The sequence below is a fragment of the Canis lupus genome, chromosome 22 (assembly GCF_003254725.2).
Source record: "Canis lupus dingo isolate Sandy chromosome 22, ASM325472v2, whole genome shotgun sequence".
Taxonomy (NCBI): domain Eukaryota; kingdom Metazoa; phylum Chordata; class Mammalia; order Carnivora; family Canidae; genus Canis; species Canis lupus.
Genome location: NC_064264.1, coordinates 9,844,096 through 9,861,131, shown reverse-complemented (window position 1 = coordinate 9,861,131; position 17,036 = coordinate 9,844,096). Strand labels below are relative to the sequence as shown.

General features: G+C 43.0%; 1 long non-coding RNA gene across 2 annotated transcripts in view; it reads right to left on the bottom strand.

The window, feature by feature from the left end:
- The window catches only part of LOC112678810 (uncharacterized), a 36,738-nt gene extending 20,151 nt beyond the window's left edge, over nt 1-16,587 (bottom strand). The window contains exons 1-2 of one of the 2 annotated variants that reach the window (XR_007404924.1): nt 16,356-16,587; nt 3,268-3,420 (exon numbers count right to left, since the gene is read on the bottom strand). This is a non-coding gene — a long non-coding RNA (uncharacterized LOC112678810). Of the gene's footprint in view, nt 1-3,267; nt 3,421-3,902; nt 4,317-16,355 lie in introns of those variants that run through there. The other variant, XR_007404925.1, reaches the window with a different exon arrangement.
- Between the last annotated feature and the right edge of the window lie 449 nt (nt 16,588-17,036).

The window sequence follows — 17,036 nt, the reverse complement described above, 5'->3', positions numbered from 1 at the left end:
GAAAAAACGCATGAATCCACATCATAAAGCTGCCACGCCATCAGGAAAGATTTACTATTTATTCAGGAGACACAGAGGCCCAGAATAACAGGGGTCCAAGGTTAAATAGCACAAGCAAGGAGCTGTGTGAGCCACTGTGGCCACTCCCCGCCTCTGCGTCTTTACTCCTATAAGCCCGGGAGGCAGAGAATGGCTTTTCAAATCTCGAAAATGGTTTAAGAGAAAAAAAAACCAAAAGCATTTTTGTAAGCCTTCATGCTCAATAAAGACTGTGCAGACATAAAATCCCTCATTTAAATGGCTGCAGTTTTAATATAAAATGTATTATACAGGAAAAAGATTTTATTACCACTAAATGCTTGCTGCAATTCAACGACAGAGGAAACTGACCTTGATTCTGAATCTCCTGCCTTTTCCCCCCTTTATTCTCCTTACTGTTACTTACTGAACAGACTTCCATTATTGCCCTTCCTTTCTGGAGAAATAACAATTTTCTCTAGAAGGCAAGTAAATGCACATCGTTTTCTCAAGACAATCCAACAGCCTGTTTTGCAAAGAAATGCTAATAGAAGGATAGAGTAGAGACTTTGGAGACCCAAGAAACTCAATCTTGGAAAATAATCATGGAGACTGGCTTTCCCTGGTCATGCAGACTCAATTTGAGGGGAAAAGAGGAAATTCGAGAGGCAAGTAGAAAGGCAAAAAGAAGGTAAGGAATGAAAAAATAGCCTTTTTGGAAGTTATAAATAGGAAATCCCTAGGCATTAAAAAGAGAAGCCCCAAATCATCTCCCTCTTGGTGAAAAGAGTCACTAATAGATGTAACCAAAACATTAACTCTGACATCACTGAAGGGATGCTTCACTATATCGGTAAAGGTGCCAGAAGGTAGCAAATGACACACTCAGGTTGAGCAATCCACCTGTCCTAACCTCGGTCTAGGGTTAATTGACAAAAGCGTGGGCGGTGTTGAAGAAAGCACAGAGGATAGTGCAGGGGTTATCACCACCCCCCTAAGCTTGAACCGGCAAGGGAGGGGGCAGTTAGTCAAACCCATGAAGGGGAGCTCCATGGAGAGGGCCCCTGAGGCAGTAGCGTTGGCCTTCAGGAGAGAGCCCAACAGAGAGAAAAATGAGGAAATCAATGCCTCAATCTCATTGTTCATCCACCTGTTGTCCAGCACCTTGTCTGTGTCTCGCCTTGGCCAAAGCCACTGTGAGCCAAAGAACAAGGCCACCGCAGAAGGAGCCAAGATAGGTCCATCGGCCAGGTTGCAGGGAATATGCAGAAGGAGGAAGAGTGGGTCTCGAGGAACTCCTGGAAGACATCAGCATGTAACGGCCAAGAGTTTGAACAAACAACCAAGAAGATAGTAAAAACTGGCTCAAATCAGAATGTCATAGCAAGAATGGCAAATTCACGTAAAACTCGGATGTCGGACAGATCTAGATTCAAAACTGTCAGCAGCCACGTGACATCAAGAATCTTACACCCCGAGCCTCAGTTTCTTGCCCTGTAAAATGGGGATAATGTTGTCCCCCTACATGACGAATTGTAATAAGACCGAGGCAAGTGTTTAAAGAATATCAGTGACTACAGGTTCCTCTACCCTCCCCGCTCACCCTCATCTCCTGTCTCCAGACACTGCTCCTTGAACCTGTGTCACAACAAACGAAGAGGAAGTCTGAGTCACATGTCACTATGGGTGAAGAGGCGGGTTCCCCGCGCCCACTGAAGGGAACCGAGGACATTCGCCCTGTTCTTGGTGTCTCTGCAGCCAGAGAATGAGCCTGAGGTAGCTGAACCCAAAGCTTTGGAATATCCTCCCCCCGCATCACACACTCTCAGAGCTCTCCAGGGGCCTCCCCCCCGTGTTCCAGTGGGAGGTGCTGCAATGTCTATCACGTGGTCAGACTACCCTGGCCAGCAGATCTTCTTCATCCTTCTGGACCTTATTTTCCTTTGATTCACCTTGAATCAGAAAAATAACAGAACACTGCAAGCAAGCAGGACCCAGGTTATGCACAAACCCCTCAGAAGAACCTAATGTTAGGCTCTTTTCTTCTTCTTCTTCTTCTTTTTTTTTTTTTTTTTTTTTTTAGAACAATGCCTGTCTGCTACCTTTTGTCTCTGCATCTCATTCCTCAGGGCCATCCCTCAGCACAAAGATCGCTAGCACTCCTGTTTTCGTAAGACATGAGGAAAGAAACTTTACAGCTCTTCTGCACTAAAATGTAATAACTTTCTCCACACGGCTGCACAAAGGATTTCTCTGGGAACAAGGGACCAAGTTTCACAGTTGCATAAATATCAACTAAAGTAGAAATCCATCTTTGAGTCTGCGGGCACAGTCAACACTCCCATTTTTCAAGAGTCTCAAGGTCATTCTTCACTATGTGTTCTTTCGGCTCGGCTTTAAAGTTAAGCTAGTTTAATAATTCATGACATCATACCCATTAAAATATGAGTATTTTCTACCAAAGGAAACAGCCTTTCTTCCCCCTCTCCCCCCGCCCCCAACAGCCCCTTTCACAGTGGAAGAGGCCCAGACGAGTCCCTGCATAGGAAAGCAGTGACGCCCGCAACAGCAACTGATGAAGTTTCAGAGGGAGGCTTGCAATTTCGTCTGCCGCTGCACACAGCCAGTTTTATCATGAAAAGCCAGTGCCATATGCCAGAGGAGACAGGTTAAGCCTCTTAAATGTTCCTGACAACAATGAGCTTTCATTTGTGAAAAGTAAACATCTGCCTCATGGGGAAATAATCCACAAAACAATGGAGATGCTTATTTGTTTGTTTGATTGATTGTGACTGCAGTAGGGCCTGGGGGGTTCCAGACGCCCACCACAGGTCCAAATACAACTAATATCTTAGACATTTTAAAAAATAATTTGCAATCTTCTCCTAAAGATGCCAAAGGGGAGCCCTGGACACTCTAGACTCTTAACAGGGAGGAGTGGGTGATCTCCAAGACTCGGAAAGAGAAGATGAGAAGTGATTCGTGGGCTCTGCCCCCACTAGCTATGAATCTTGAGCCACGCATTTAACATCTCTGGGCTGTATTTTCCACATCTGTAAATGAGGGTCAAAATGAAATCTCCTCTCTCAAGTCAAAGGGTTATTTCGAGACACCAGTGATTTGTGACTTTCTAAAGTACTTTGTAAACTGTACAGCAAAACAAATGTTAAGGTGGTGGTTGGTATTAAACAGACAAATGGGACATTTGCCTCCACACTTTTAAAAGTCAATAAGCAGAAGATTTATTACCTCCATGGCAAAAGAAGTTTCCCCTTACTTGCAGATCTTCCCTGGAAGTGGTTGCAGCCCCCAGCTTATGTTCATAAGGTTGACTGTGCTGGTGAGAATGATCACTTGACTGTCACCTGGAAAAAGTTGGGCCCATCGTTCTCACTGGTGTACCTAGAAAGAAGGAAAGATGACCATTATCATCAACCAGTATGGTTAGCTAATATCCTTCTAGACTTTTTTTTTTTGGCACTTAAAAAATACATAGCCTTGTCTTAAAATGAAAAAAATGGAGATTCAGAGAAAATCCAGGTTATGGATAGGGCACAAGGACAGTATTAAAACCCAGACCCCAGGAGAGAGGAAAAGAGTGATGTCTGTCCCCTGTTGCCTTGTGTCCTTTGTGTGCCCAGACAGACATCTCACATGGCACTTGTGACTCTATCACTCTGTGTGCATGTCTTTCTTTCATTCACTGCCAGGCTGCGGATCCTTAAGGAAGGACCCGGGTCTTGATCACCTTTGAATTCCAACCACTCCTTACCATAAAACTTGGCACACGGTAGCACCTAAAAGGATTTGTTGAATGAGTGAGAAAAGGAAGTGGAAAGTAGGAAAAGAAAATGAGTGGGTTTGTTTTTCCTTTTTTCTTTTACCTTAACTTGTAGAAAAGTCTCTCTACTTCTCCCGAAACTCCTAAGGCTATGGGAACAGTCCCCTCTCTTGAGCTCAATTACAGAGGCCACAGTTAGTTGGAAGGAAGCAGGTGAGAGCAAGCAAGATTCAGGGAGGCTCCAGGCATGTACAGCTGGCCAGGGAGGCGGTGCAGGGAAAGGGGGAGTACAGAAAAATGCCTCCAGAAATTATTCCAGAAACCACTCAGGGAGATGTGTGCCAGAGTCTGACCATACCTGTCCATTATAGTCTAGGCCCGAACCACACAGAGCTTTATGAGCTAACATGAGCTGCCAGCATTGAATCCAGAGTTGGATAAGTGAGTGGCCTATATGCCACAGCCTCTGCTCAGCATGTGCCATATGACCCACATCTTCAAGCAGTTAATCAAATATACCTTGCACTTGATGACACTTCCAAAGGAACAGAATGAGTTAGCTGGAACAAATCATTTTTAAAATCATTTTTGCATAAGAGCCTGTTTTAGACATTAACAAACTGCCACTGCCTCATCCCCATTTCCCCTACCTCAAAAATGGGCAGTCTCCCCATCTTCACCCTGGGACACTCCACCTCCCAGCTTTATAACCCACTCTGTTTTGTTTTGTTTTGTTTATTTTTAATTTGAAGATGTCAAATAGATACAAAAGTAGAAAAAATGCACATAAGACACTCCCATGGACTCATAACCCAACTTCAACAATTGTCATCTATGGTCACTCTCATCTCACCTCTACCCCCACCCTTTCCCCATCTTCATCCCTGTGTTTGATTATTTTGAATCAATCCCAGACGTGATATCATTTCATCCATAAATATTTCAGTATTTACATCCAGAGATAAGAACTCCTTTTTAAAGCATTTCTGGCACCATTTTAAACCCTCGTCTTCATTCCTCATAACCAACTTATCACTAACTCAACAGTAGTTCTTTCTCCAGCATGGTATTTCCCTTTTCTTTGTTTTATTTCCTCAAATCACATCCTGACCTTAGTTCTCAGTTTAAAGATGCCTCCTATTCAGTGCTTTGACTCTTAAATTCTCCCCTCTACAAGCCACCTTTATCACTGCCCATCAACACCCTCTTATTATCCCTTGTTCAAGAACCCACAGTGGGTATTGCTGTCTCCTATAACTAATACTACACTAGTCTTCCTACCAAAACAACTTAAAAGCCAACATATGATGGAACTGTTTTCACAAATCACATACCAAATCATGAAGCAGAAGGAAAATTCACAAGTTGAGCCTCCAGCTCTTACCCAGGTAGCCATTTCCCAGCTGGGTGACAGTAAGTTGGAGACCAAGCTGAGCACGGAAGTCCTGGGAAGCTCAGTAGGCAGAGCTCAAAGTGTGGGGCAACTAGAGTGGATTCTGTGAGGTGGAACACAAACGTTGAAGCTCTATGCAGAGGGAAGAATCTGACGTGGGGATCTCTGCAAGTGCTTAGCCAAGGACTGAACTATACATGTATAGGGAGAGTTTAGACAAAGTGTACCAGAATCTGTCTATTCTGGGGTTGAGATCAGAACAGAAATACTTGAGGTTAAGCAATGTTGGGGGATGTTGTCAGCAAGAATGGAGAGAACTTGATAACACCTGTTTCCCAGGCACCCAGCTGGGACACCAGAAATACTACTCCTCAGGAGTAAGAATCATGCTCCACAGTAAAGTTTACAATAGACCTGCCCTTCCCAAGTCTAAAACCAAGCCTTGATAAGATTGCCGGAAGGAAATGTTAGAGATTGAGTCGCACAAATTAAAGTTATGCTTTGAAAAAAACATTGGAATTTTCAGATACTCCCTAAGAAAACATAAAACCAAGGCTTACACAAGGTGATCTACCATTAATCCCACTACCAATGAAAACAACAAGTGACATAGAAATATCACAAAATTCAATCTCCACGCTGATTCTTCCACAACATCCAGTATACAATCAAAATTACTAGACATGCTCACACACATACACACAATTAAAATGTAATGCATACTCCAAAAAAAAGGGGGGCAGGTGGTAGAAACAAACCCAGGGGTGTTCCATATATGCAATTTATGCGACAACAAAGCTATCATAAATATAGTTAAGGAATTAAAGGATGATATGCCAGATTTTTAAAAGAAAACATGGTGGTATATATATGCAATGGAATATTACTCAGCCATTAGAAATGACGAATACCCACCATTTGCTTCGACGTGGATGGAACTGGAGGGTATTATGCTTGGTGAAGTAAATCAATCGGAGAAGGACAAATATTATATGGTTTCATTCATTCGGGGAATATAAAAGATGGTGAAAGGAATTGGAGGGGAAGGGAGAGAAAATGAATGGGAAATATCAGAGAGGGAGACAGAACATGAGAGACTCCTAACTCTGGGAAATGAACAAGGAGCAGTGAAAGGGGAGGTGGGATGGGGGAATGGGGTGACTGGGTGACTGGCACTGAAGGGGGCACTAGACAGGATGAGCACTGGGTGTTATACTATATGTTGGCATATCGAACTCCAATAAAAAAAACATACAAAAAGAAAACATGGTATATATGCAATGGAATACTACTCAGCCATCAAAAAGAATGAAACCTTGCCATTTGCAACAATGTGGATGGAGCTAGAGTGTATTATGCCAAGCAAAATAGGTCAGTCAGAAAAGGCAAATACTGGGATGCCTGGGTGGCTCAATCAGTTAGGTGTCTGCCTTCAGTTCAGTCTTGATCCCAGGGTTTGGAATCGAGCCCCACATCCCACTCCCTCTGCCTGCCACTCCCCCTGCTTGTGCTCTCTCTCTCTCTCTCTCTCTTTCTCTGTCAAATAAATAAAATAAAATATTTTTAAAAGAAAGAAAAGGAAAATACCATGATTTTACTCATATGTGGAATTTAAGAAGCAAAACAGGTGAACATAGAGGAAGGGGAAAAAAAGAAAGAGAGGGAGGCAAACCATAATAGACTCAACTATAGAGAACAAACTGAGGGTTTATGGAGAGGAGGTGGGTGGAGGATGAGCCAAGTAGGTGATGGGTATTAAAGAGGGCACTTGTATTTTTTTTTGGCACTTGTTGTATTAAGCACTGAGTGTTGTATGTAAGTGGCAAATCACTAAATTCTACTTCTAAAACCAAAAGAAAAAATTAGATTTAAAAAAGAAAAGAAAACATGATTTTAATTAATGAAAAGATATATAATTTCATCAGAGGAAATGAAAACCATTTAAAAATGAAAACCATTTAAAAATGAAAAGTACAATAGCTGAAATGAAAAATTCACTGCACAGTCTTTGAGGGAATTGAACGTGGTAAGAGAAAACTTGATGGACTTGATAAATCAATAGAAATCACACAATCTGAAAAAAGAGAGTAAAAAATGATGGAATACAAATGAACCATGCCTCAAAGATGTAAGAGCACTATTAAGTAGTCTAACATGTATAACTAGAGTTTCTTAAGGAGAAGAAGGTGATAATGGGACAGCAAAATTATTTGAGGAAATGTCAGGAGCTGGGAGCTATCAAGTATCCAAGTAGCAGATTAAAGCAACAAGGCAAAAATGAAAGAGTTAAGCCTTTAATTACTTATTTTGATGATAAAAGCAAAAGGCTAAAACTGGAGACAACACTGACTCTCCTTCGTTTTATTTCCTCATGAAATGGCACACCAGTCATGGGTCAGATGAATCAGAGCAGGCATGGGGATTGTCTCACTGTTGAGAGAGCCCCTAACAAAAGACTCCAGCAGTTTCATGGACCATAGGGTCAGATGGAGGAGAGGATTATAAGTGGAAAAGTAGTAGGCACTGAGTTGGTGGGGGGTGGTGATGGGGAGTGTCTTCAGATTTTCTCCCTCTTTCCTTCTATAAGGAGACCTCAGCAGAGGCACCTAAAAGAGACCTCTGCCAAGGTCTCAGATAAAGAGATCTAGGAATAAAGGTTCTGAGGCTCAGAATGCAAACATGGGAAGAGCCTGACCCACCCAAGTCCTTGACTGCAATTCCCTCCAGACACTGCAATGCACTAACTGTGCACCAAGCTTGGTGTGAAGAGGGCAGCTTCCCACAGTGATATCTGCCAAGGAAACCTTTGCAATTACTTATGGCCAGGCCTGAAAAATCCCACATAGGTTTTTAACCAGAAGCTGGACTCCTCAGAACGAATAGTTGAGAATTTCATATATTTGATGTAGAATTTCAGCTTATAGAACCAAGAATCTGAGTGAACCACAAGCAGGATAAATACAAATAATGTCCCACCTAAGTACTTCATAATCAAACTACTGAAAACCAATGGTGAAGAGAAAATTTTGAAAACATCCAGAGAATCAAAGACCTTATAAACAGGGTAACAATACAAAATTATGGCTGCATTATTATTAGAGAAAAAGAATAAGGAAGAGGAGAGGAAGAAAAAGAAGAATGGAGACCAGAAGACAATGCAATCTCATCTCTAAAATATTGCAACCAAAAAAACCTATCAACTCCAAATTTTGTACCCAGCAAGACTATCCCTCAAAAACCAGTACAAAGGCACCTGGGTGACTCAGTCAGTTAAGCTTCCAACTCTTGGTTTTGGCTCAGATCATAATCTCAGGGTTGTGGGATCAAGCTCTGCATCAAGCTCTTCACTCAATGGGAAGTTTGCTTGAGAGTCTCTCATTCTGTCTCCCTCTGCTCCATGTCCCCTGCTCACACTCTCACTGTCTCTCTTTCTAAAATAAATAAATAAATCTTTAAAACAAAACAAAACAGAGTGCAGAGAGACATGTTCAGACAAAAGAACACTGAGAAAATTTGTAACAGCAGACTTACACTAACAGAAATGCCAGACGATCTTCCCTAGGCCTAGGAAATGAACCAGATAGAAGCTTGGGTCTACAAGAAAGAATGAAGAGCACCAGAATTGGCAAATACGTGGGTAAGCATGAAACACTCCTTTATTTTCTTCTCATAATTTCCTGAACAGAAAATTATTGAAAGCATAGCAGTGCTGTAAGGTGGGATTTATAGTTTATGTACAAGTAAAAGAGGTGACAAAATAGAACAAAGGTTGGGAGAGAGGCAAATGGGATAATACTGTTATAAGATTATTTAATTTAATAAGATTGTTAAATTAAAATATAAAGATTATTAAAGCACGAATCGTCAGATTTGAAACAGGAAATGAGGCCTAAAAAGTGGGAAGTGTGTAGGAGTGGGAAATGGGAAACAGTAAAATGCTGATTCCAACATCTGTAACCAGAGGGCCACCTACTAAACACTGAAGGTGTGACCTCTCTTGAGGATGTTTGGATTTTACTAATGATTCCTAAGAAGACTTGAGACCCAAAAAGACTATCTCATGATTAAATGACAGGCTATGGAATTTGAATTTCGGACTAGAAATCTCTACCACCACCTCCTCAATCACACCTACAGGTGACAGCTTGCTCGGCTGGTGTCCAAGCCTAATTCCAACTTTTAACTTACTATAACCTTCAATTTACCAGACACTCCTTTCATCATACCATCTGAAATAAGTAAGAATCTAGTTTTAAAAAAATATTCTACTGTATATTATCATGTGTTCTTTCTTTTTTTTAAGATTTTATTTATTTATTTGAAAGAGAGAGAACATAAGTGTCAGGGAGGGGACAGACAGGAAGAGGGATAAGCAGAGTACCTGCTGAGAGGGGAGCCCAATGTGGGGCTCGATCCCAGTACCCTGAGATCATGACCTGAGCCGAAGTCCTGAAACATCACATGACATGAGCCACCCAGGCGCCCCTATCATCATGTATCCTACTAGATATTATTTAAAGCTTGAATTATGTTTTATTCTAATGTGTTAAAACTATGCATATGACACAGTTTGTTCTCTTTTCATCTATTCTATATTATTGTGTCGACTGTTGCAAATCACAGCGTTTCCTACCACAGGCCTGGGAAAGCAGGCCTGTAACAGAGAACGAGCAGTGAATGCGGCAGTCCCAAGAGGCAGCAGTAAGAGGGGACACAGAGAATCTTGATTCTCAGAAACGAAGTGTAGCCTGAAGGGAATACCGACCGTTATCATGATTAATAAACATTCACTCAAAACTTGAAGCAAAAAATAAAAGAATGTGCTTATCAAACACATAGAAGCAAAGAGAAGAATGGTGGTTTCCAGGGCCCAGAGGGAGGAGGCTATGAGGACATGAGGATCAAAGGGCACAAAGTTTCAGTCACCCAAGATGAATAGATTCGGGAGACTTACTGTACAACTGAGGCCCTAGGGCAACAATACTGTATTGTACTGAAAAGTTTGCTAAAGGAAAAAATCTTAATATCCCATGCTCTTACTGCTAAAGGAAAACAACAAAACAACAGCAAACCAAAGGGGGTGCCAGGAAATCTTTGCCAGTGACAGATGATTATCATTATAGACTGTAGTGATGGTTTCATGGGTGTAAACTTATCTCCAAATAAATACATCAAGTTGTATACATTAAATATGCCGCTTTTTACATGTCAATCATACCCCAATAAAGAGATTTTTTTAAAAAAAAGAAGTAATGGTAGGAACAAAAGACAAGGAGAATTGGAGGGAAGGAAGGGAGGGAGGGAAGGAGGGAGGGAGGGAGGGAGGAATTGCCATGGCCATCCATGGCCAATGCATCAGATTTGCTCCTCTGTCCACCTGCTTCCTTTTCTCCCCATCAACTTCACGCACCTATTCTCATTCCCTTTCTCCCTCGGTTCTTTCCCTATTTCACTAGTTTCTCTGTCTTGCCATTCTCCTGGGTCCCCAAATTTATTCTCTGAGCTCTATATAAACCTTAACTCCATCCTCCTTCAGGACCAGGCATTTCTCAGAGCATATCAGGCTCATGTTTAAGACGTGACTTCCTCTATAGAGACCATCCCACCCCACACATATAAATCTGCCATTGTGAATTAAAGATCCCCATTTTAATCCTGCCATTTTATTCTATGTTCCTGACTGATTTATAATTTGGGGCTGGTGGATTCTAATAATGGTACACCCTGTGTTTGTTATTCTGGTGGACTAGAAAGCTACAAACATTTTTTTTATTTACTTACTTACTTATTTACTTATTTATTACTATTTTATCAGTATCCCACTCCACTTTGCTAGCTCTTGAATTCCCCCAGATGTCAGGACACCAATTAAAATCATTTCTGTTGGCCTGAACCTATTACCATGTCAGGCCTCAAGCTCAGACCTTGGCAAATCAGCCAGTCAGTAGAGCAAAAAAAGGTTGCTATTCTCACATTTTAAAGCTTCCTTCTGTTAATATTTCCTGGCTGGATTTTTAAATTTTTTAAAAATCATTAATTTTTTTTTTTGCTAGAGAGAATGAGATCAGTGTTGAGACATCTAACAACAGCTTTTCTTCACCCTCCTCAGGTGTCCAGGGAATTGACTGGTCAACTCTGCCTGTATCTGCTCCCTGTCTTCCACCCCCTCCTATCCCTGCCTCTGACTGCTCCTTGTTCCCCACACCAAGAAAGCCTGGGGTGGGGAGTGGGCAGGCAACTACCCTTTCTAATCTATGTTTCTTCTGATTTCTTTTCTGCATGGTGTGTATACACCCACTCCTAACTCATTTTTAGCTTTTGGTCAATAATGCCCTCCAATATTTACAGAGTGCCTTCTATGCATGATCACTGGGCAGCAGCAAATTAGAGCTTATAGTCATATGGGGGCAGACATTAAATGACCAATCATTCGGTTAATGATTTAGAGTTGTGAGAAATGTTAGACAGGCAAGATGCTAGAAGAGAATGGAAGCCATGATGCAACCCTTTTCTAGAATGTCAGTGAAGGCTTCTGTGAAGAAGTGACTTTGAGCTGAGTCAAAATTAGGGAGCAAAGTGGCTATAGGAGGAGGTACAGGGAATCTGAGAGGAGGGCCAACAGGTGGAAAGGAGCATGGCCCTTTGAGGCCCTGAAATGAGGCTCTAGGTGGCTAGGGAGTAGGGAACAAGGGGAGAGGACCACAAGATGCATGCAGTGAAGCAGGCAGGAGCTGGGTTCCATGAGGCTAGAGGGCCATATTAAGGATCTGGGGCTCATCTAGAGTCATGAAATTTCAAACACTCCCAATCATCCATACCATCAATTTCAAAGTCAGTTCTGTCACTGAAGAAAACAAATCCGCAGAAATGGAGACATTTGTCTAGTTCCTAATGCCATTGATGGTTGTAGGGAACTCTAAATCCTCCAGAGCTGCAGCTCTGAAGCTCCGCAGTACTACCCAGAAAGTTCCCAGTTATATTGTATCAAGTGAAACATCATGGTCCACCACAGTCCTGCTAAACAGGTTTAGTCCAGTCCCACCTCAGCCACGGATGAGCCTCTGCCTTCATACCAGCATGCCTCTCCATAATCCCAGACATCTAACGTACAGCATGATGACCACTGTTAATACAGTATTGATACTGGAAATTTGCTTATGGAGGTGGTTTCAGGTGCTCCCACCACACACACACACACACAAATGCTAACTCTATGAGGAGATGGTATGTTCATTAGCTTCACTGTAGTAATCATTTCTCTGGTGTATGCATATCAAATCATCATATTCTACACCTTCAAATATATAATTTTGTTTTTAGAAATTAATTTCATTTTTAAAAAGAGATCTGAGTCCTCCCCCTCCCATTTGCAGGTGCGTCCACGGCTGTTAGTGTTGTCCATTGAAGATGGGCCCATGGAGCGCTGGACAGTCTGGCCATGCAGATGAACGTGGCTCAAAATGGAACACACCCTGGGCAGCAGGCTGACAGCTGACAATGAGTGGTCCCCTCTGGGTTTCAGAGAGACCACCTCAGGCTGCTTGGCTTCTGACTAGCAACCTGCAACAGGCCACCCTGCTCAGGTGGTTTCTCAGTGTCACTTTTCCTTTTCTACTCAGTTCCAAGTCCCCTCTTCTCTCTAGCCCACAGCATCTGTGTCAGATGTGTTCCATTCACTGCCTCAGATCCACTCTCCATCCTACTCCACACAGCTCTGCAACCCATAAGTCTGACCCATGTGAACTACTTCAACAAGCTCCCTTGCTCTGCAGTTGCCAGGTGAAGTCAGCCCATGGGGAGCACCTAAAGAAGAGACAAGAGGGTCTCTTGTGTGGGTTACCATGGACTGACCTCAAACAAAGTTCATGGCTCTTCTAGGTAGACCTCTCCATGGATCTATCCTCACTGGTGCCAGCGACTGCTCCCCCTGCTGCTGTTTCAAGCCTAAGAGTGACATTGTCTCCTGGTATTGCCCTTGGACATAGATAGCAGCATCCCTTCTTGGTCTCCCTACATTCTACCCTCATCTTTGTAATTAGCACCTTTATTAAACTCCCCAAGGCACTGAATTTAAGTGTGCCATCCTCATCCTCATCATCATTATTTTTAAATTGTTATTTAATTAAAAATAATTTATTTTGTTAAAAAATGAAAAATAATTTTATTTTTTTGAGAGACAGAGAATGTGTGTGTGTATTTTTGTGTGTCTGTATGCAAGAGGGAGAGGGAAGGAGAAACAGAAGCAGAGTCTGCCCTGAGCACAGAGCCCAACATAGCGCTCCATCCCATGACCACAAGGTCAAGACCTGAGCCAAAACCAAGATTCTGATGCTCAACCAACTGAGTCACCCAGGCACCCCTCTTTTCTGATACATTTTGATTCAGATTTCCTAGTGACTGCCCTGCAAAAGCCTTCAAACAAGCTGAAGTAATTTAGCAAATGTAGAGAAAAGGGAAACACATGGACAATGCTTTGCTCATCCTCTTCCCTGACAGACCTTACCTGATCCAGCCACACTGGTCTCTTTGCTCCCTAAGCACCTCAGGCACAACCCACCTGCTCCCTCAGTCTGTAATACTCAACAACACCTGCTCCCTCAGTCTGTAATACTCTTCCCCCAGAAACCCACATGGCTCACTCCCACACCAACTTTAGATGTTTTTCTCAAATGCCACCTTTTTAATTAGACATCCCTGGCCTCCCTACCTAATATTATCCCCATCCCTGCAATCCATCTCCTTCCCTCCTTTATGCAACTTCCTGCCACTTGTCACGTTCTTATACACTCTTTAAGTATTTCTTTTGTTTACTGATCACACACACACCCTCGCATGAATGCTCCATGAAATGCTCCACAAAGCCAGGGACTCTTGTCTGTTTTGCTCATGATATCCTCAATAACCAGACCAGAATTTCACATGCTATTTGTTGAATAAGTGAAATCCCAGTTCCAGAAACAGATATGTGGAAAGGACTCCACACTGGTGACCATTTTGGTCCCAAAACTTTTGATTAGCTTCCAGGTGTCATCACTTCCTGCCAACATCCATCTGCAGCAAGTACTCATGCCTCATCCATGACTTTCTGTGAACAGAGGACATAAGCTCTGCTAGGTGCATGTCCAGTCACATTCAGTCAGGCTACATTCATGGGGAGTTGATGCGTTGCTCTTTCCTCTCTCCATTTCAGAAGCTGAATGATGCACCAGAGCAATAAAGCTTCCCTTCACCTGGGAATATAACCCCATTGATCCTGCAGTAAGATAGACACTTTGAGCAGATATATCCATTCATACTCTATTCATTTTGAAAGCTCCTACTACATGCTCGGCTTTTTGCCAGAAGCTGAGAAAGTAAAGATGAATAAAATATGGTCCTTTCCCTCCGGGTGCTCTGACACACCACACTGGACTTCTATGAGGTGAAAAGATGAAAGGCATTCTCTTCTGTAGTGCAGAATCAACCCACTAGATTTTGCCACCCCTGGACAGCGCATTAAACACATGGAGAGACCTCCCATGCCCAGGAGAGCCAGGCCTTGACTCTGAATCTACAGGCTCTGAGAAATCAGAGTCATGATCCATTCTGATATCTGAGACCCAGAGAGAGAAAGCCCAAACCTACAACTAGGACCGACAACTACTGCAAACTCCTGGAGGCAGGGACATAACCAAAATCATTACTCAGGCCCAGAAGCTATGAATAACTGCAAAGAAATATTTGTTGAGTGAGTGAGTGAGTGAGTGAGTGAGTGAGTGAGTGAATGAAGGAAAAATAGAAGAGCTTAAGGTAATAAGGGATTAAAGTCACAGGTGGGTCCACTTATTTGCATATGGCCCATCCCTCCTAAACTGCATTCCCAGGGCCCATGGATCTTCTGGATGTCCACTAAAACTGGGGTAAAGGTCAGAGCCAAAAAAGGGGTTCAATGTGGGGAGAATAGGCTCAATGGTAAAGATTAGAAACAGAGCAAATCGGTAACTTCTGCTTGGGATTAGTATTTGGGCTCTCAGGTGTCAGCTGAACATTGATTATTCATTAGATAATGCAATTGCACTCAACAAAAGGCACAGCAAGATGGTTCTAAATAGCAGAATTGGCTATTTGTTCCCTTCAGGTTTGTGTGCTCCGGGAGAAACTAAATGCCGTTCCTCAGGAATCATGGCCAGCCACAGCTTTTTAGGATAGCTATCGAATTGGACCAAATACATCATTCTTTTCACATGCTTCCCATTAAATTTCAGTAACTGTCTCTAAGAAGTTAGACTGCAAGAGCCAGAGTCAAGCATGCAGGCTCTAGGGCAGCCAAGGGGTGAGAGGCAGGTCACCAGGAAGCCTCAAGCAGTGAATTAATTCTCTGAATGCTGAGCCCTGGGTTGGGGGAGCCCGGGAGAGTGGGATCGGGTTGTAGGAAGGCACTTAGGGCCCCTCACTGGTCACCTCCCAGCTGATGTTTCTGCTGTTCAGATGGGCTGATGAATACTCTTCTTCTCCTACGTCTCAAAGTAGCACCTGGAATGTGGTTATAAAGCAATTTAGTATAGAAATACCATTTTTGCGGGCAAAGCAGATGTGAGTTACTTCTGCCATTTCTCACAAAACTTACAGGGTGTCAAAATCTCCAAACCACTCTTTAAAGCACAGTACCTGTTCTCACTCTGCTCGCATTTCCAAAGTGATGGTTGGCACGGCCTTCATGCAATCGATCCCAGGGAGCTTCTATCAACCCTTTTGCAGAGGCTCTCAGTCCTGAGCATTTCCAGAAAGAACAAGACTTTTCTTTGAATAATCTGCTAGCTGGTCTGACAAAAGCAGGTGCAGATCTTTTTTTTTTTTTTTTTTTTTTAGGTGCAGATCTTTTTAAATGCCATATGTACTCACGTGCTCTCCCAGCTTCCCTGCCTCCCCTACCCCTGGCCCCGCCCTGCCACAATTTTAAGAAGGGGTTGTTTGGATGGTTTTGTGTGTGTGTGTTTTTTTTACACAAATTTTCCCCAAGACTGCTGCGGTCAAAAGCAAGAGTTACAAGAACAATGAGAGGCGTTAATACCAGTGATTTTAACTTTAAAGTGGATTTTCAACAAAATTCGGTCTGAGCATCTGTCTAACGCATGGAGCCCCGCCGAGGCTGTTCTGGAAGAGGAAAGGGGGAAAGACCTTTACCTCTTAGGATGAGTCAGCCAAAAAAACGGCACCGTTCTGTTCCCTTTCTGCGCTCCTCTGCTCTCAGAATAATCCATGAGAGGGGATTTCTGGGTGGCTCAGCAGTTTAGGGCCTGCCTTTGGCCCAGGGCGTGATCCTGGGGTCCCGAGATTGAGTCCCACGTTGGGCTCCCTGCATGGAGCCTGCTTCTCCCTCTGCCTCTCTCTCTCTGTGTCTCTTGTGAATAAATAAATAAAATCTTAAAAAAAAAAAAAAAAAAGGAATAATCGACGAAAGGAACCAGTGGAGTATTTCTTTGTGATCTTGCCGTCACCACCAGTCTGCTCTCACGTTAGATTTTCCCATTTTGTGCCGGAATGGAAATAAAATTGCAAGGCCCTAGCTATCTCTGATACAAGCCTCGAATAGCAACTAGAGGAATGAACAGCTCCCACCTCACTCATTGCTCTTGCAGGTAGAACTCTATTACATGTAAAAGTACCCTTTGAAATTCTGATGAGCCCCAAGCCTTTGAAAGCAGAGAGTTATGCAACAGCCAAAATTCTCTTTCTGTCTGACAGCTCCCCAGCCCTTTGACTCCTGCACCCTCTGGCAGCCTCCGGTCAGCCTCCTGCCTCCACACCAGATGCCTTGGAGCACCCCAAGGTACAAACCCTCCTGATGGACGTCAGAAACCAGGG